The 17,074-nt window shown below is 36.8% G+C and overlaps 1 protein-coding gene across 9 annotated transcripts in view; it reads right to left on the bottom strand.

Annotated features, from left to right (window-relative positions):
- The window catches only part of LOC108974705 (tyrosine-protein kinase Src42A), a 127,819-nt gene that overhangs the window by 76,096 nt on the left and 34,649 nt on the right, over nt 1-17,074 (bottom strand). For 2 of the 9 annotated variants that reach the window (XM_018942705.1, XM_018942708.1), the window contains exon 1: nt 319-841. The exons of 5 other annotated variants lie outside the window; for them this stretch is intronic. The gene's annotated coding sequence lies outside the window, so the exon portion shown is untranslated. Of the gene's footprint in view, nt 1-318; nt 842-17,074 lie in introns of those variants that run through there. 2 more of the 9 variants (XM_018942707.1, XM_018942706.1) reach the window with 1 other exon arrangement.

The raw sequence follows: 17,074 nt of genomic DNA, 5'->3' as shown, positions 1-17,074 counted from the left end.
ATGAAATAATCATAAAAAATTAAATAAGAAACTAAATAAATTTAAAATCACTAAAGTAGAAACATTTTAAAACTGTGGCCTAAACACCTGTGCCACTCTAATGCCGCCCAGTAGTTAACGAGGGCCTAACACACGCTAATCAGCAACAACTTCAGCCAAGCGTAGCAAGCTCACAGAGTGCAGTGGTATTGGTGATAATCAGTTCATTTTTTTATATTTTAATTATATATTTTATTTCTATTTATTTATGCAGCTTTTTTTTAACATAAAACTCGAAAGTGCGCAAAGACAGCACAAAAAAGACAATTAAACACTTACACACGCAAGCATAGAAGCAGCGCGTTAAAACGGAAATGGTCAATAGCCAAGCGAGTGCAAGAAATAGAAACGATCGGCTGAAATACTGTTGCACTGCTGCAAATTTCCGCCCGCTGGCCAAACGCACTGACAAGCGACCAGAAGTTAGTGGCAATTGTTGTTATTTTTTGTGCACTTCAACATTTCCTTTGTTATTGTACATTTTCAATATGCGTTCGGCAAACGATCACTCGTTGAAAAATAAATATGTTCAGTGCACGGTTTTGATTTCTTTAATATATATTTTTCATATTTTATTTCACTACTAACCACGGTAACTATTTGTATGGTTGTTGTACACAATTAATGGAAAGTATTTTTCGGCAACAAAAAATACTATTTTCAATAAATAGTTCTACATTAAGTCAATAAAATTTGATGCTAAAAAATTTGCTTCTTGAAAAGCAAAAAATTTAAATTAATTTCACACGATTTGTTTGCACGATTGCGGAGTGTTGTGTTTCTTGCTTTGTTCGCACAACCGTTTTCCTCACCGTTTAGCAGACAACTGATTCGTTTTGGCCCCAGCATGAGAGCTTTAACCGTTTCCTCTCCCCATTTTTTTAGTATTTGCTAACACTCACACCTGTGCATAATCGAAGAGTTCGAACCGTTACGTTATACTGTAGTTGTATGCTCAATTTGTATTGCAGAGCATGGCTTTTGAGCAGCCCGCTAAGTTGTGAGTTAGTTAAACCGGGTTCCAATCATGTACCAAACATACATACATACAGAGGCACATACGCTCGTCGACCATTTATCGATTTCGAAAAAATGCACAGTAAAAAATTTACAGCTATTGAATTTAAATATGTAAGTCATGAAATAAATTGAAATCTTCGAAATGCGAAGATCACATCAACCTCATTACCAAGTAACAGGAATGGAGTTGTATTAAAATATAGTACCCACTCACTTTTAAACCAATTTTATTGACGGCATATTTCTGAAATACCTTTTGCATCGAGTTGAACTTAGATATATGCGTCTCTGATCGTTTAAACATTTTAAAGTCATCTGTGCGATTTTTATGCATAGGACTGTTCTACCACGTCAGCTTTGAAATCCAACGTAGAACAACTTTTGCCAACTGATGCTACTTTCGGCTGATTAGGCAATTGAGAAGTAAAGTCCTGCCATGCGGTGCAGAGGCATGGACGATGAGAACGTCTGATGAGTCGATGTTACGAGTTTTCGAGAGAAAAGTTCCGCAGTCGATGGAACGATGAGTTGTAGGAGATATACGACGACATCGACATAGTGCAGCGAATTAAGAGACAGCGGCTACACTGCCTAGGTCATTTCGTCTGAATGAATCAAAACATTCCAGCTGTGAAGTCCCCGCAGAGGAAGACCTCCACTCCGTTGGAAAGAACAGGTGGAGAAGGATCTAGGAATCTCCAATTGGCGGCCGGTTGTAAACGCGGCTGAAACCGCTTAAGCGATGTCTACATCAATGAAGAAGGTCTGTTCAATTTTCGCGTTGGAAATACCGTCTTCTATTACGAGAGAAATCTACATTTCTTTTATTATCTTTCCAAATATTCATTAGTCTTTTCTAATATGATCTGCTTACCTACTTAACGTTTTGTTGGAGTACCTTTATATCGCTCTCTATGGTAACAAATTGTCGAACAGAAAATGAAAGCCACATTCAGTTATATTTTCGATCAAGTTAATACATAAGGCAAATGGAGTTCGTGATGCGAAAGCATAGGCCAATTTTCTTACGAACTAGGCTATAATGACGGAGCAAAGGCGGTGAGTACGAAACTTCTACGTTCCTGACTGCCTATATATAATACCAGCAAAGCCCCGGAAGTGGGATCGGATCAGAAGGCCAATCACTTATTCTTGATTAACGAGACCGAAATAAACAAAGATAAAAAAATAATTATGCTTTTCTAGAGACAAATAATATTTGACCGACGAACACGCCCAGCTTGCAATGATGAAATTATAGCAATGATGAAAATATAGCTGAGAATGTATGCATTTTACGTCAAGATCTTAAAATTAAAGCTTTCGCCAGCGTCAGTTCCTGCTCAGGCTGTATTTGGTTTCAACGAGGCGGTGCTACTTCCTACACATTTCAGAAATCAATGGATTTATAGAGATATAATTCGGTGAACAGATACTCTTACGTTTTGGACCTGCCGATTGGTATATATGTATCCGATAGAACAATTCAAAACTTAGGGTTTAAGCTTAAATTTTTTTTAGAATTTTTTGGATCCTGAGTTTCTGAAGACATTGCGGTTATTAATTTTACCCCCACTATTTATGGAACTTTTGATAAAAACAATTTCAGAATATAACCTGAACACTTAACCGAAAATATTAAACAAATAAATGAAATATCCAATAACCAATTCGAACTGACATAGTAAATTACAAAAAAGTAAGGCTTGGAACCAATAGCCAACAATTACCTAAATTTGAGTACAAAATGAGTGCCACGTTGAGCTTGAGTGTCAGGTAAAAAAAACACAGTTTTACGCTCACCACCGCTTACGCATTCCTCGTTAGCGAGAATACAAGTAATACAAGCCTTCACTCATAAAAATGTACTAGACATGTATGTCAGCGCAAGTAAATGTGAGCCGCAGTGAGCTTGTAACGTGTAGTTCAAACCGTTGGTTTGATGCCTGTCTACAAACAGTGGACCGCTTGAATATTGCGTTTTACAAAATCAAACTAAAAAAATAGCAGAAGACGAAGACCTGGTAGCAAATAACTTGTGGACAGGTGACTTTTATTGCTTTTTCTTTTTCGCAAGAATGCAACAGCTGATTGTGTTTGCTTGGTTCGACGTCAAACAGCTGAGAAAAGCTTGTGGTGTGAGCTCAATGCGCGCTCTTAGCACACTACGCTTACCAGAGTTGCCAAGTAATAGCAGATATAACCTAGCTAAAGGGTATAATGAACTGAATGCAGTGTTTGTTTAAGATATTGGACACTCAGTTTAAAATAAAAATAGATTCTAAATAATCTATATTTGCATAATTTGAAAACCGATAAAAGTTGAAATCATCGTTAGATTATATTTAGACTGATTATTCGATATTTCCAATGAGGTGCATTGTTAGGAATGTTCGGTATACATAGACGCCTTCAAGCCAAATGTCAAAAGTAGAAATAGAAATTAATTAAGGTTTTGCACCACGAGCTATGGTCTATTGTGCACTCTCTTCTATCAAATATGGTCACAAAAGCCCAGCACTCTGATAAATTCCAGGCATTTCCAGGGCGTAATGGAGTTTATGTAGTTCGACCCAAGGGCCTTGAGTCTGTTTCTACAAATTAATGGGCACTGTAGAATCAGATTTTCTGGAGTTTCCGGTTCCATATCACAAAAGCGGCAGCTTGCACAAGAGATCATGCAGTGCTCTCGTATAAATGCATAGAAAACGGGTACCTAATCCCCGTTAGGATGATAGGGATTAAATAAGTTGTCATCGACTTCATCCAACGGTAGGCCCACTAGACGGGCTGCTTCGACGGGGCTGGACCAATGAGTATGTGTGGGTTAGCAGGGCATGCATAGAGGTAACTAGTGTCACTCATTGCACGCTGGACATATGTTTGTACCAACAACGAAGCTGCGCAAGGGTCACTCTCGTTTATCTCGGCAACTCGAGCTCTTGGTCTGGAATGGGTGATGTTTTTACACCAAGTACGCCATTCACTGAGAGGGAGTCGATGAAGGTGTTAATGGCTCCACTGTGAATGGCGGTCAGTACATGTCTGCAGTGAGTTGCGTCCGAAGTCTGGTCGGCGTATTGTCTTATATCGTCAATGTAGTCGAGGAAGGACCTCTTGATATTCCTAGGAGACGGTTCCGCTACAGGCAGGTGATAGCAGGGATGATTTCTGCGACAGCACCCAAACAGAAGCTGCTTGAAGAGCTGTTCATTATGCTCTTTAACTGGGTGTTGGATGGGAGACATTAAGCGGCCACCTGTCGTAGGCCGGAGTGCAGTGTTCTGACATGATTGCAGCTTTCTCATATGTTATTGTCAAAGACATCGCTATAGTCTCCGAACACGTGTTTCAGATCGGAACACTATATCAGATAGCTGCCATACAAACTTATCGATCAAAGTTCATGTAAATAGTCTTTTGTATTTCTGAAAGGTATAATAAGTAGCTTCGGTGCAAAAGGTTTTTTCTGTTTTAGTTATTCTAAGTGTAAATATTATTCTAAATAATTAAATGTTGAAATAATTAGCGACACTCTATGCTTCTGATGTCGACGAATTGTCTAGCAGTGTGATTTATTTGCGCGTTTAATTATTAACTTTTAATTAATATAATAATTATTGAGTATTATTAAAGTATATCGAGTTAGTCAATAATTACCTCTCCAACCAGAAATCAATTTTACAGAAAGCTCACTAAAAGCGCGACCGAATAAAATCGTCAGCAATGTGAAAAATGTTCTTACGTATGTATGCATATACACGTATATGTATGTGTGAAGACAGGAAAACAGTACTTTGAACCTCATTAATGTGCATTACAGCAACGTCATCGAATTGATTTAATAAATGTCAAATGCGCGAATGACATTAAGTCGCGCGACTAAAGTTGAGCAATCAAGTTTTTTTGCTTCTTAATGTTGCAGCAAGTTTTTTCCTGCAATTCTTACAAGCACAACAAACGTTCAGACTAACATATTTATGACGTATAGGGGTTTAAGTGGTCAACTGTCAGTGTGCATATGTGTGTGTGTGCGTTGTGTACATTGACATAACAGTGGTGAGTGATGATGCATCAAAGCAAACATCAACATTAGTGTCAACAGTAAAAACTTAAAGTCTCAGTTAGAAAGCAACAAGAACAACTACAACAATGTAAAATCAACAAAGTACGTAGCGTTTAAAGTAAATTGTATTACGGTTATCACAGCAAACAATATCAGCAGTGACAAGCATCACCAATGACAGCCACAACAAGTGACTAAAAGCAAACGCTGCTCTAGCTCTAGGTGTATTTAGATATCACTCCATAAACATTTTGAAATGCACATACACACATATATGTATGTCCATGCTTGTCCACAAGTATGTTTGATTAGAATGTTCGTTAATGAACTTAAGATTTCTTACAAATTTGCTCTGCCGGCCAAATTAACGCTCAGCTGTTAAGTGTGAGTTGAAGAGGAGTTTAACTTCATGACATGAGTATGTGTGGGATTTTCCCTTTAGCAATAATTAATGCTGAACATACACACCATTTAGTACACATACACCTCTAACAAATATTTCAGCCGCCTTGCTTGGGTGCCAGCTTGAAGTGGAACCCATCCGTCAGGCAATCACTTTTAAGAGTTTAATTCCATTTAAGCTGAAGATTAATTGAATGCAGCAATGCGTCTGTTTAAGTAACGGTAATCGACAGCGTTGCTGGAGTTCCTCTTCTTCATGAGCTTTTAAAGGCATTAAATATGGATTGACAATATGAAATAATAAATTATGTACACACAAACATACAGACATACATACATATTTATGTAAGAGAGACTACACAATTTGGGCTGAAAAAAAAAACAATTAAGCATCACTTAGTATCGTAGTAAAATAATTTTTTGAAGTTTAAATATAAAATTTCGTTTCGAAATTTTATTTTCGTTTTCTTTTTTAGGCAGCGTTTCTTAAAATGATTTCTTATTTTTGTAATCCAGATGAAATATTTTACCTCCATTATTTTTTGTAGAGATGTAAGGAATGGTTTTTGGTGCCAACGAACATTGGATACTCTTTTTAAGCTAACTAGTTTCCTCAAGTAACGCTGTCCAATATCTGCAACAATTCCTATTATAAAGACACTTTGACTAATAGGAGTGAAAGGGAAAGGTAAAGATGCACCTCCCATACAGCAACAGATTAGGTTACGTTAAAACGTCGATCTAAGAAGAATCTCACTGGGATAGAACAGGACGCCACTTCGTTGTGTTACCTATATACTCCCCTAAATGCTTGATCATAAGACCCTTCAGATCGATAAAGCTTCGGCTATGGCTTTTGGTTCGCCGAGGGTAAGGTTACCGAGATGATTCAGTCTCAGTCTGGACAATGCAGGAGAAAGTGCCTGGATGTTACCACCTAACCCTCTTCCATACAACTAGCGTCCGACAAGCTTTTAAACCTTACCGCATGAATGCCGATTGGACAATGCCCAGTAAGAAGTCCTAATTGCGGCAAAATGTAGTTTGCTCAAGACAAGTAGTTCAGTAGATCTCCTGCGTTCTACTCTAAGTCAGAAGGAACCGGTAGTCCACGAGAGCCTGCTAAGCGCTCGCGAGGCAAAGTGGAGATCCAACTCAGTCCCATCCCGATGTAAGTGAGGCAAGGGTGCCTCCTCTGGTTGGCTCAGTCGATTTAGTTATTTTTACTATTTAAATATGAGCGCGATCTGTCAACCTGTTTGTTTAGAGCAGCTGCTTAAGTCGGTAAAAATCATTAGTGTGTTGTGATTTTTACATTGGATAAAAATATCTCAAATTTTGTATTTATAACCAAATTTTGTCTGCCAAATCGTTGCGAATGTTGGTTTGATGAAAATATTAATAAAGTGAAGGATATGGTGCTTGAAAATCGTCAGGCAAGTGCTGGAGCGATGGCAAGAGAGCTCGACATCTCTCGCGAGACCTTTCGAATGATTTTGGTGGATATTTTGAGTATGAAACGCCTGACTCGTCTCGATAAAGCTGTTTTTTTTTTTTTTGTTTTAAAGAGTACCGTAAACAGGTCTCTTTAGACATGTTTGATCATGCGACTTCTCATCCCACTCCCATTCATGGAGATCATTATAAGTGCCGATGAGACATGGTTTTAATAGCTTGAAAGGTCAATACGGAGTTCTATTTGGCCTTTTTGAGGCATTTGCGTGACAGCATCCGTCGAACACGGCCAGAATTGTGTAAAAATAATTAATGGCTCTTACACGATGATAATACACCATCGCATCGAGCCACGATTGTGACCATTCGGTTTAAAGCCAAAAATGCAAGGAAGACCATAGATCAACCACAATAAAAATCATAAAATTTGGCTCCGTGTGATTTTTTCTTGTTTCCCAAACTGAAATTGCCGCTCCGAGAAACACGTTTTCAATCGATCGAAGAGATCAAACAAAATTCGCTTAAGGAGCTGAAGACTATCCCAAAAAGTGCTTATGAGAAGTATTTCGAGGACTGCAAAATCGTTGGCATAATTGTATTACATCTAGTGGGGATTACTTTGAGGGCAACAAAATAAATATTGATGAATAATTAAATATTTTGTATTTTATTTAGAATTTCCGGGTACTTTTTTGTCATAATTTATGTTAGGAAAGATCTTTTAATAAAAGAAACTGTTGCACTACTTTTCCCATAAATACAACTGTATGACAGTTCAAAAATAGCTACATAGTAGTTGATCAAAACAACTCAGAACTTTAAATATTGAGACTACAACAACTAAATAGCCAAATAAACAAAAACACAGTCAATAAACCAACTGGGTTACTTTCAATGCCAATTAATTAAACGATTAATTAAGCCGAATTGGGTTAGCATTCGGGTTTTAATGAGCCCGTTAACACACAATGGTATTTACAGTTCAATCAAGAATTAAACGAATTTTACTTTACCAAACCTAATTATGGCGCTGTTTGAATGAAGCATTACCAACGCATTACCCGTCAACCTGAGCATAGGTTGTGCATCACAAAACGACGCCGGGCAGCTGCATTCGGTTGACCTAATTTAGGCTATCCCGCATTTTATTTGCACACACTTACATACATAAGTACTTACCTGTTGGTGGTGAGTGCACAGGAAATATCGATCTAAAAATAATTCTAAAGCGTAGATTGCTGCCATGCAAATGGTATATGTGCATGTCACGTGACGTTGCAGCTTTTCGAAAGGTCAATGCGTAGTGGATACTTACCTAAAAGAGAAGATAAAAAGAAATAAAAACGTTAGTATGTTTTTTTACAAATATTTAAATACAAACAAAGACACAGATGAACACACACACACAAAACTACTGAAATACAAGTTTGGAATTCTTCGAAAAACTGAGTGCTGAAATCATGCGACGGACACGTGATACAAGCAACCGAACAGTGGATCAAGCAACGATTAATTGCGTCGTGATATGAGAAGCCAAACTGACCACAAAGTCAGCGCACAGCGTCAGGAAAAAAATCGAAGCCGAAATTCAAATTAATGTGGCGACCTACACAAAAATGCACGGAATTTATTTAGCAGAGTAACAGTAAAACCCCAAAAATAAACGAACGACGAAAATGACGAAGTCAGCAGAAGAAATAAAGATGATATGTAGACATATGTATGTATGTACGGCAAGAAGTGACTGGCTTCAGACTTGATGCTAAATGTACATGCATTCGAGCTTAAAGCACTACCAGCAGAAGAAAATTTTTGGTAACTATTATGTACAAATATACGAAACTGTTGATAAGGGCCAAAAGGCGACAGTCTGGGTCAGCGAAAGGAATGTGCGGCACTGCGCATCCGCATGCATAAGCAGATGCTTGAACGCTGTCTGGAGGGACTAAGAGAAAGAAAAGAGCAACGAATTTATGGAGTATGGAATATGTATGCATAGCAGCCGACAAATATTGGACAGTACAATTAATTGTGTGTCAATAATTTATCAAACATGTGTTAAACAAAGGAGCATCGCGACGAGTAGACGATAGGGTGTGGCGCATTAGCGGAAATGTATGATAGCATTTCAACTAACAGCAGTTGGAACACTAAAATGGTAACGGTAATGCATACTAAAATAGATTAAAAATTTACTATTTTGCGCTAACAAATTTGTATTTAATTCGTGCGTATGCATTAACTAATGATCCGCGGTGCATGCCTAATCGTAAGCCTCAGAATATAGAAAAAAAGCGATAATCACTCGGATATTGTTCGGCTAACAGTGACGCAAAGAGGTTTGTATACATAAGAATTTAAGTGGCAGTACTATAATCTCTTTGCTATCTAGGAGATAAAATATCTAGGGTGATGTATTTCGAGGTGCCCCACATTTTTAAAGGAAAAACACCGAAACTTTGGTTTTGTTAAAAACAAATTTCACCGAAATCACGAGTTTCGATTTCAGGCATCAAATATTCGGTTGCGTTCTCAGCGGTATTATTTTTGAACAAATATGGAAATTCTAGTTGAAATGTGAGTTCTTGAATCTTTTCAGGTTGCTCTTCATCCGAAATGCGGCATTTCGCTTATTTACATACGAATTCATCCAGAAACCATGGAGCGTTGCGAATGTATTTTATTTCCTACGTCAGTAACGACAGCGCAATCTGCTGGATAAAAATTTTTGTACTTCATCTTCCGTTTACCTTAGTGCAGACCTTTTACGGAGAGTCATTCAGTGTTTTCTACGCTATCACCAACGATACCTCCTCCAGTGTATCATACCGTGGCGACTTCAGATGCTTCCAGGGTAATCTTGCCAATACGTGATTTATTAGACTTACAATTTAATATTTGATATAAGAGTGCTTCGAAACCAGGAACCCAGGATGTTGTAATAAATACTAATAACTTTTGCATATAATTATGTTTTTTATAAAAAATAAATAATATTTGCAGAAGTTCTAGAATTTTCAAAGGAACTTTAATTTTTACCAACAAAAGCTAGTTGTACTCACATAATATACATATATTACAAACATGCATGTGACCAATTTGCGTTATAAGTGATATTTTTCACCTTTCATCTCGCTGTTTATTGATTGTCACGTTTTCTCCTCGAATTATTATTTCTTTGCTAATTATTTATGACTGTTCACAATTATTCAGATTTTTCAATTAGCTGCGCGGACAATAAAAACTTTTGGTTTATTCTATTTGTTTGAAACAGCTGTTATTGTTTAGAAAATGTGCCTGGCCATAGACTTTTCATGTGATAAATAGTGTAAATTTAAGTGAAAATGAAGTGTAAGTTAAATTTGCTTCTTCGGTTTTTTCCAGAGACTCCTTCATCTCTATTTGTACCACATTTCGAATTCACTTTTGGTAGAAGTCGCTTTTATATCGAACATCTACACATAAGAACATGCCTATAAATCAAGATTGAACAAATAAGGAAGTGCTAAGTTGAGGTGCAACCAAACATTTTTTTTTTTTCAACTTGCAGAAGTCAAAGATTGGGAAATACCTTAAAGGGTTACATGGGTTTCCTGCGGCAAAAAACGGCCTTTTTTCAATAATTTTTTTTTACATATAAAAAATTAAATATTTTAATGATTTTTTTTTTTTTATTTAAAAGTTACTGTCTCTTATACACATCTAGATGTGTATAAGAGACAGGAGTGTGGCCGATCCATTTCCATTTACGACGTCGAATTTCGATGTGGATCGGTAGCTGTTTGGTTACGGTCCAGAGGTTAGCATTACTAATAACGTAGGACATCGATTAAAAAAGGATTGCAGCGATTGTAAAACGACGATAACGCCGTCATATTCATAAACTCACGTCTCGTCACCAGTAATGCTGTACTCGCGGAATGTAGGGTCCTCAGCTACGTTATTTATTTTATTTTGAGAACCATACTCGACGTCGCTTTTGCCAAAGGGCCAGGTATTTTGGTACAAGTCTTGCTTCATACCCAAGCCATTAACAAAAATGTATTGAACTGATTCATAAAAGATGTTTAGATCCTTTGTTATCTCTCTAATGTCAAGCAGACCACTTTAGCATCTGTGAAGAGTATTGTAACTTCGATGCAGCCGAAGTTAACGATTTTTATTATCAAAAAGTCCTTTAATTCGCTTAAAAATGAAACATATTTATAACATTCATGTAAACGCTAATATTCATGTCCGCAGTGTTTTGAAACACACTGTATGAGCACAAGCGCGCACTCGTAATCGATTATTCGGTTGTCACCTGTTGACAGCCGATTTCTGATTAGCATTAATTTATGGCAGTGTGCCCATAATTGAAATGCTCTATTTTTACTTTTTACGAGTGGAGAAAAACTTTTCGAAAGTGCTTCCTGACTTCCACAACAGCAACAACACAACAAGCATATAATTTAGTCTATTTATATCAGAAATAATTTGAAATTTACGTACCAAATTGTGCATTAATCAATTAGCAGCTTAATTGACAGCCACAAAGCGATTTCCCGAAATAAAGCGGAGGAAAGTAAGGGGTTCAAATATCTGATATAATGTGCTACAGTGCGATTGAAAGGAAAATTTACGCAAAAACATTTCGTTAGACAATAACTTTTTAAGATTACTTAAAGTTTAAACTTCAAAATCCATTGCTTTTGTTTATTAATTAATATTTTGATAATATTTCATTGCTACAACAAATAGAAACAATAAACTTATATTCAGTTGTCGATATTAAACACAATAAAAGCGAATTCGCTCAGGCGGGTCACTGACATTTTTGCTAGATTTCAATAACAAGTTTAATTGACATTTCTAGTCAGCTACAACTGAGCCACCCAAAAGACAGCAACAACACAAATATGATATGTGTGCTAAAATTTTGCGAAAACTTAGAGCAAAGAAGACAGAGGGTGGAGAAAAATGCTGACAAGAATATACTATATACTACAATAAATGTTTATGTAATTTGTATCAAGTTGAAAAGAATTCAAACTTTTCGACGACAATTCTTCGTCAGACATTAGTGTAAAAAAATTGCGCAAATAAATAAGTTTGACAAAATTTTTGAAACAGCTGCTGCCGTATTGGGCTTAGTTGTTGTTAGACTGTAGACAATTTTATGAATGAGTATCTTAAGTGAATTGGCATTTTGCGAAATAGCGGGTATGCCCTAAATGACAGACAATGAGTATTTAAGGACTGTAATAATATTTATATTTTTATAAACATTGTTTCACAATTCTGCGGTTGCTTTCAAAATGAAGAATTATTCGATTTTATAATGAAAATCCAAATTAGACAATGGAGAAATTGCTAGAAAAGCAAGTGTTCAGCAAAGATCTGACTTTCAACAAGAAGCAAGGAAGTGGGGGAACAGGAGGTTTTAAGACCCCTGACGTTGCTAGCTAAGAAGGTAGGTAAAAAAAAATTTTTTCATCAAGCAAACAAATTACAGATGTTACTATTAAGAGGCTTATAAGAGGTATATTGGAAAAAATTATATTATTTATAAAAAATAATTCATCAGCAAATTTTTTTAATAAATGTAAACATGAAATGAATTTCTGTTAAAAACTGTTGTATTTTTTTTTTATTTTTAATATATGTACCATTTCAAAAGCTATTTAAATGTTTTTGTCGAGTAATTTCATCGTGCGCTAGCCATACTTTTAGGCAGCGACATGTGAGCATTCCTACTTGTGCATTTTAATATAATAGTCGGCATATACGGCCCATATTCCACTCATGCCACGTTTGCCTGCTTGTTGAGCAAGTTAGTGATTGACTTCACCGAGACTCAGCTATATCTAAAGCTAATTTTGTTTGTGGATTACATATCTACAAGAAACCAGAAACTTATAAATTATCTCTTTTTCAGAGAGGCGACAAAGGAAATCAAACTTTATTTGGTTCCATTAATCAATCAGTTGGGTTAAAACCTCCTTTTTGAACAAAAAAAAATACAAGGTGGGTTCCAAAGGCAACTGGACTTTTTGAATTTAGCACCCCCTGGTGGCGCCTGTCGACTGGTGCGTTAGAATTTGCTATCTTTATCGATCCAGTGAGAATTTAATGACATTTCATCCATGGGAAGTGAAGTTATTGCGTTTTAAGTGTCAGTATGTTTGTGTAATCGGTGCGAAAATGAACATTAGATTTTGTTTTAAAATTGTTGAAACTTTTACCGAAACGTTTCAACTGATGAAACCAGTTTATGGCGATGATTGCCTATCCCGTAGCAGAGTGCACGAGTGGTTTCAACGTTTTCAAAATGGCCGTGAGGACAAAAATTACGATCAACATGTGGGCCAATCAAAATCCGTGATCACCGGAAATTCCATCGAAACTGTGAATGAGTTCATCAAAATCAGCCGAAATCTTCATTGAAATTCATGGAAATAGAATTGAGCATCTCCAAAACATCGATTTATCGCATTTTGACCGAAAAGTTGGGCTTACGAAAGGTGGGTGCACGATATGTTACGCACAACTTGACTGACGACCAAAAATTGCTCAGAAGCCAACATTTTAAGGACCAAAAATCACATTTCAACCATTAACCACTCCTCGTATTCACCTGATATGGCAACGTGCGATTTTTTCCTTTTCGAAAATATGCATTTGCCCATGAAGGGAAAGCGTTATGCAGACGTAGAGGCCATTCAAAAGGCTTGCACCGGCATACTGGCGGCCGTACCAGCCAACGAGCCAAAACACTCGTTCGACATGCTTTTGTACCGTTCAAAAAGCTTTATTGAAGCAGAAAGAGACTATTTTGAATAAAATAAATTGATTTCGTCGAAAAACCATTTGTTCTGTTTGTTTTAGAGGCCTGTATACTTTGGAACACACCTGGTACAAATACCAACCAACAGCCACTGAACTCATCTGATACGACGGATTTTCGACTACTTTTTGCTAGATATAGACGAAAGGCACATCGAGGGATACACTTTAGTGGACGAGGGTAAATAAGATGTTCGAAACTACTCTGTAGCCCGTACCGAACTCAGAGTATAAAAAAGTTTCGAACAGTAGATCATGTGTGGGCATAAGCGATAATTGGGAGTCTTAAATAGTAAAAGTATTCCTTTAATTTTCTAATTCGTGTGTAATATGCTTCTATATATATTATATTCCGAATCAACTATTTTTATAACCTGGACATAAAAAACATTGTGACAAAAAAGAATTAGCAATGCGGTTTGCAACTCGCTATAAATCAAATGAAGTTGCCATATGTCATCATAAAAATCTAATACAGTTTTTTATGCCACACTGGCGACCAATTACGAAAATAGAAAAGTGAGCCGTGCGTGGCGGCAGCACACGAGACCAAACGATATGCTAAACAAGTTGACGGCGAGCCGCGATCATGAAAGTGGAAAATTTTGCCAAACAATGAACCCGAACGACCTTAGCGATAGAATACGAGTACTGGGTGGATGATTATATAATTTTTAGTTTGAATTACACAATTATTTATAATGCAAACTCGTGATGAAACAATTGGTAAATATGTAAATAGGTAAACTGTAATAGCTGATCGCGTTACAGTGTTGCATTGTGATACTACAATGTTATCGCGGATAATTTGGCAGTAAGTACAAGGGTAGTCCAATAAGTATTAAGTATAAGTATATAAGTAAGTTGACGTTGATGCCGCGAGTGTAGCAAGACAATTTTACAGTCGTGTGGAACATTCTCATGCTATTGTGAAGATTTGATACGTAATTTTGTTTCTGTCGGAAATTGGTTTAATTGGAGCTGGTTGAAATTTGCTACCGCATGTCGGCTTCTGAAGAACCAGGACGATCAGGTGCCCCTAAAACTACGAACTACGATAATCTAACATAATTCCACGATTTCGCATTGGCGGACTGCCTGTTTAATGTGAATGAGGAAGACTAAGCCACCGGTTTTTGGTATTTACAAACTGTGATCTACATCGACCGCGATGTTAGTTCTGCTTTCTTCAGACTGAATATGAAAGCGAATCTAATGGGTCTGGTAGTGAAAGTCGGCAAGAGGAAATATCTCCTCATGAAACAAGCAGTCGTCGCACTCGCGACTTGGCTCCCATGTCACTGTTGACAGTCATAACTTCGAAGTCGTAGACAATTTTGTCTATCTTGGCCTTCAGCCTCGAACTCCAACGTATAATACCTTTTGTCAACAGAAGTTACTTCGGACCGAGTATGTAATTGAGAATTAAAATCCTCTTATTTCCGATGACAACATCTGATAAGTCGGCAATGAGTTTTCGAGAGACGGTTCTTCGGAAGATTTAGACCACTCTTGCATAAGTACTAAACGTCAGACAGGGCTCTACTATGGCGGACTCGACGCCGAATTGCATAAAAATTGACTCAATAGGAAAAGAAAATAGCTCTTCTAACTTGAAAAAGCGACTAGCCGAACATAAATTTGAGAAAGTTATCTCGCCGGCGCATGGCTGCCAATTTTGCAGATCCTTAGAAAAGGAATATTTCAAATTGCGCTTTATCCCACATTTTTGTTTATCTTTTAAAGGCTTGTACTTATTCGGCCACTCTCGTTTAATACAAAAAAATCGACTTGTGAACTCGTTAATTGCACATAGAAATTTAAAAATATATACTATATACCCAAAACGCACCTGTATGTATACCTAAGTGTACTTGTTTACGTAGGTGATTCACCGCTTTCATTGTCAAGAGAGGCAGCAACACACCTAAAATGTCGCATGTCGCCGCGGATATTGAAAATTTGCCACTGGACGAATACTTAATATTTTTCAGCTATGGCTGGAAAACTAACGTGCTTATACACTCATATACATACATACGTATGTATGTACAACATTTATGTTACTATTATTTTTTTTTATATTACTTTATTGCACGCTTTCGAAAATAATTTGCGTATCGCCGTCTGCAAGCGAATTATTCGCACGCTCTGTCGCTTTAGTAATCACATACGAACTGGCTCGTTTGTTTGTTTACCTGTTGGCCCGTGCGTTTTGCGGGCTATCTTCCGGTGCGGAAGGAATATTGTTAGGCGCTCGTAGGAGAATTGTAATTTTCGCAAATATTTTTTTATTTTTTTATCACCCGCACAACTACAACGGTAGCGCTGGCATAATATTCCGCGTACTGTCAATTGTCAATTAAATTTTATTTATAGCGTTTTTCATTTTTATTGTGTTTTTGTTTTTTCATATTGTTATTATTGTCGTTTGCGAAATTCAATGTCAATTAAAACGAGAACACCTTTTGCATACTAACTTTTTTAATGTAAATTCGCAAACGCACTTTTGGCGCTTCGCTCAGAATAATGCGCAAAAAATGTGCAGTTTCTCTGTTGGAAATTTATTGCTATGTAATATCTCTGCAAATTGATCGAAGGAGCCACAATAAGTAAATACGTATGTATGTATGTAGGTATATGAAAAGAATGGCGAATTTGCACCATATTTTATTCTGACAGTGACAGCTCTTTCTCAATGGAACTTTTCGCTGAGAAATTAAAACAATTTATTATGTGGTATTATAAGTACATATATGATTCATTAAGTATTATTTTGTAATATTACAAACTAATTTTCAAAGTGAACATTCGACGCCATTCGCAGCAACTTGTATGGAATGACTTTGCGCATTTCACGGCGAGATCTTAAATTGAAAGCCTACAAAATAGAGTTTGTGTAAAAACTAAAGCCTCTCCACCTTCCCAAGCGACATGGCTGTCTGTTAGTCAGCCGAATGACCACATTATCCCCCTGCAAAGCAATTTTATTTATTATGGAAACAATTTAGGTTTTAAGAACTTGAACTTGAACTCTTGTTCTTGAAGTTGTTTGGTAGTAATATAGTACTTTGGGGTTAATTTAAAAAAAATCTAACACTTTAGTTTTAGGGTTATAAATAGGATTCAGTTTATTGCTTTAGATTCCAGAGAAGATTGGGATGAGGTGGACAGAGATACTGGTGTAAGTATCTTAACAGATCGGTCACCAAAATTAGTAAAGTCTTGATCATTTAGTGGACAAAACGATATTCCTGGTAACTATGC

This window comes from Bactrocera latifrons, unplaced genomic scaffold (assembly GCF_001853355.1).
Source record: "Bactrocera latifrons isolate USDA-ARS-PBARC rearing strain unplaced genomic scaffold, ASM185335v1 scaffold_58, whole genome shotgun sequence".
Classification (NCBI taxonomy): Eukaryota; Metazoa; Arthropoda; class Insecta; order Diptera; family Tephritidae; genus Bactrocera; species Bactrocera latifrons.
Note: the sequence above shows the minus strand (reverse complement) of the source record. Positions and strands in the feature narration are given on the sequence as shown.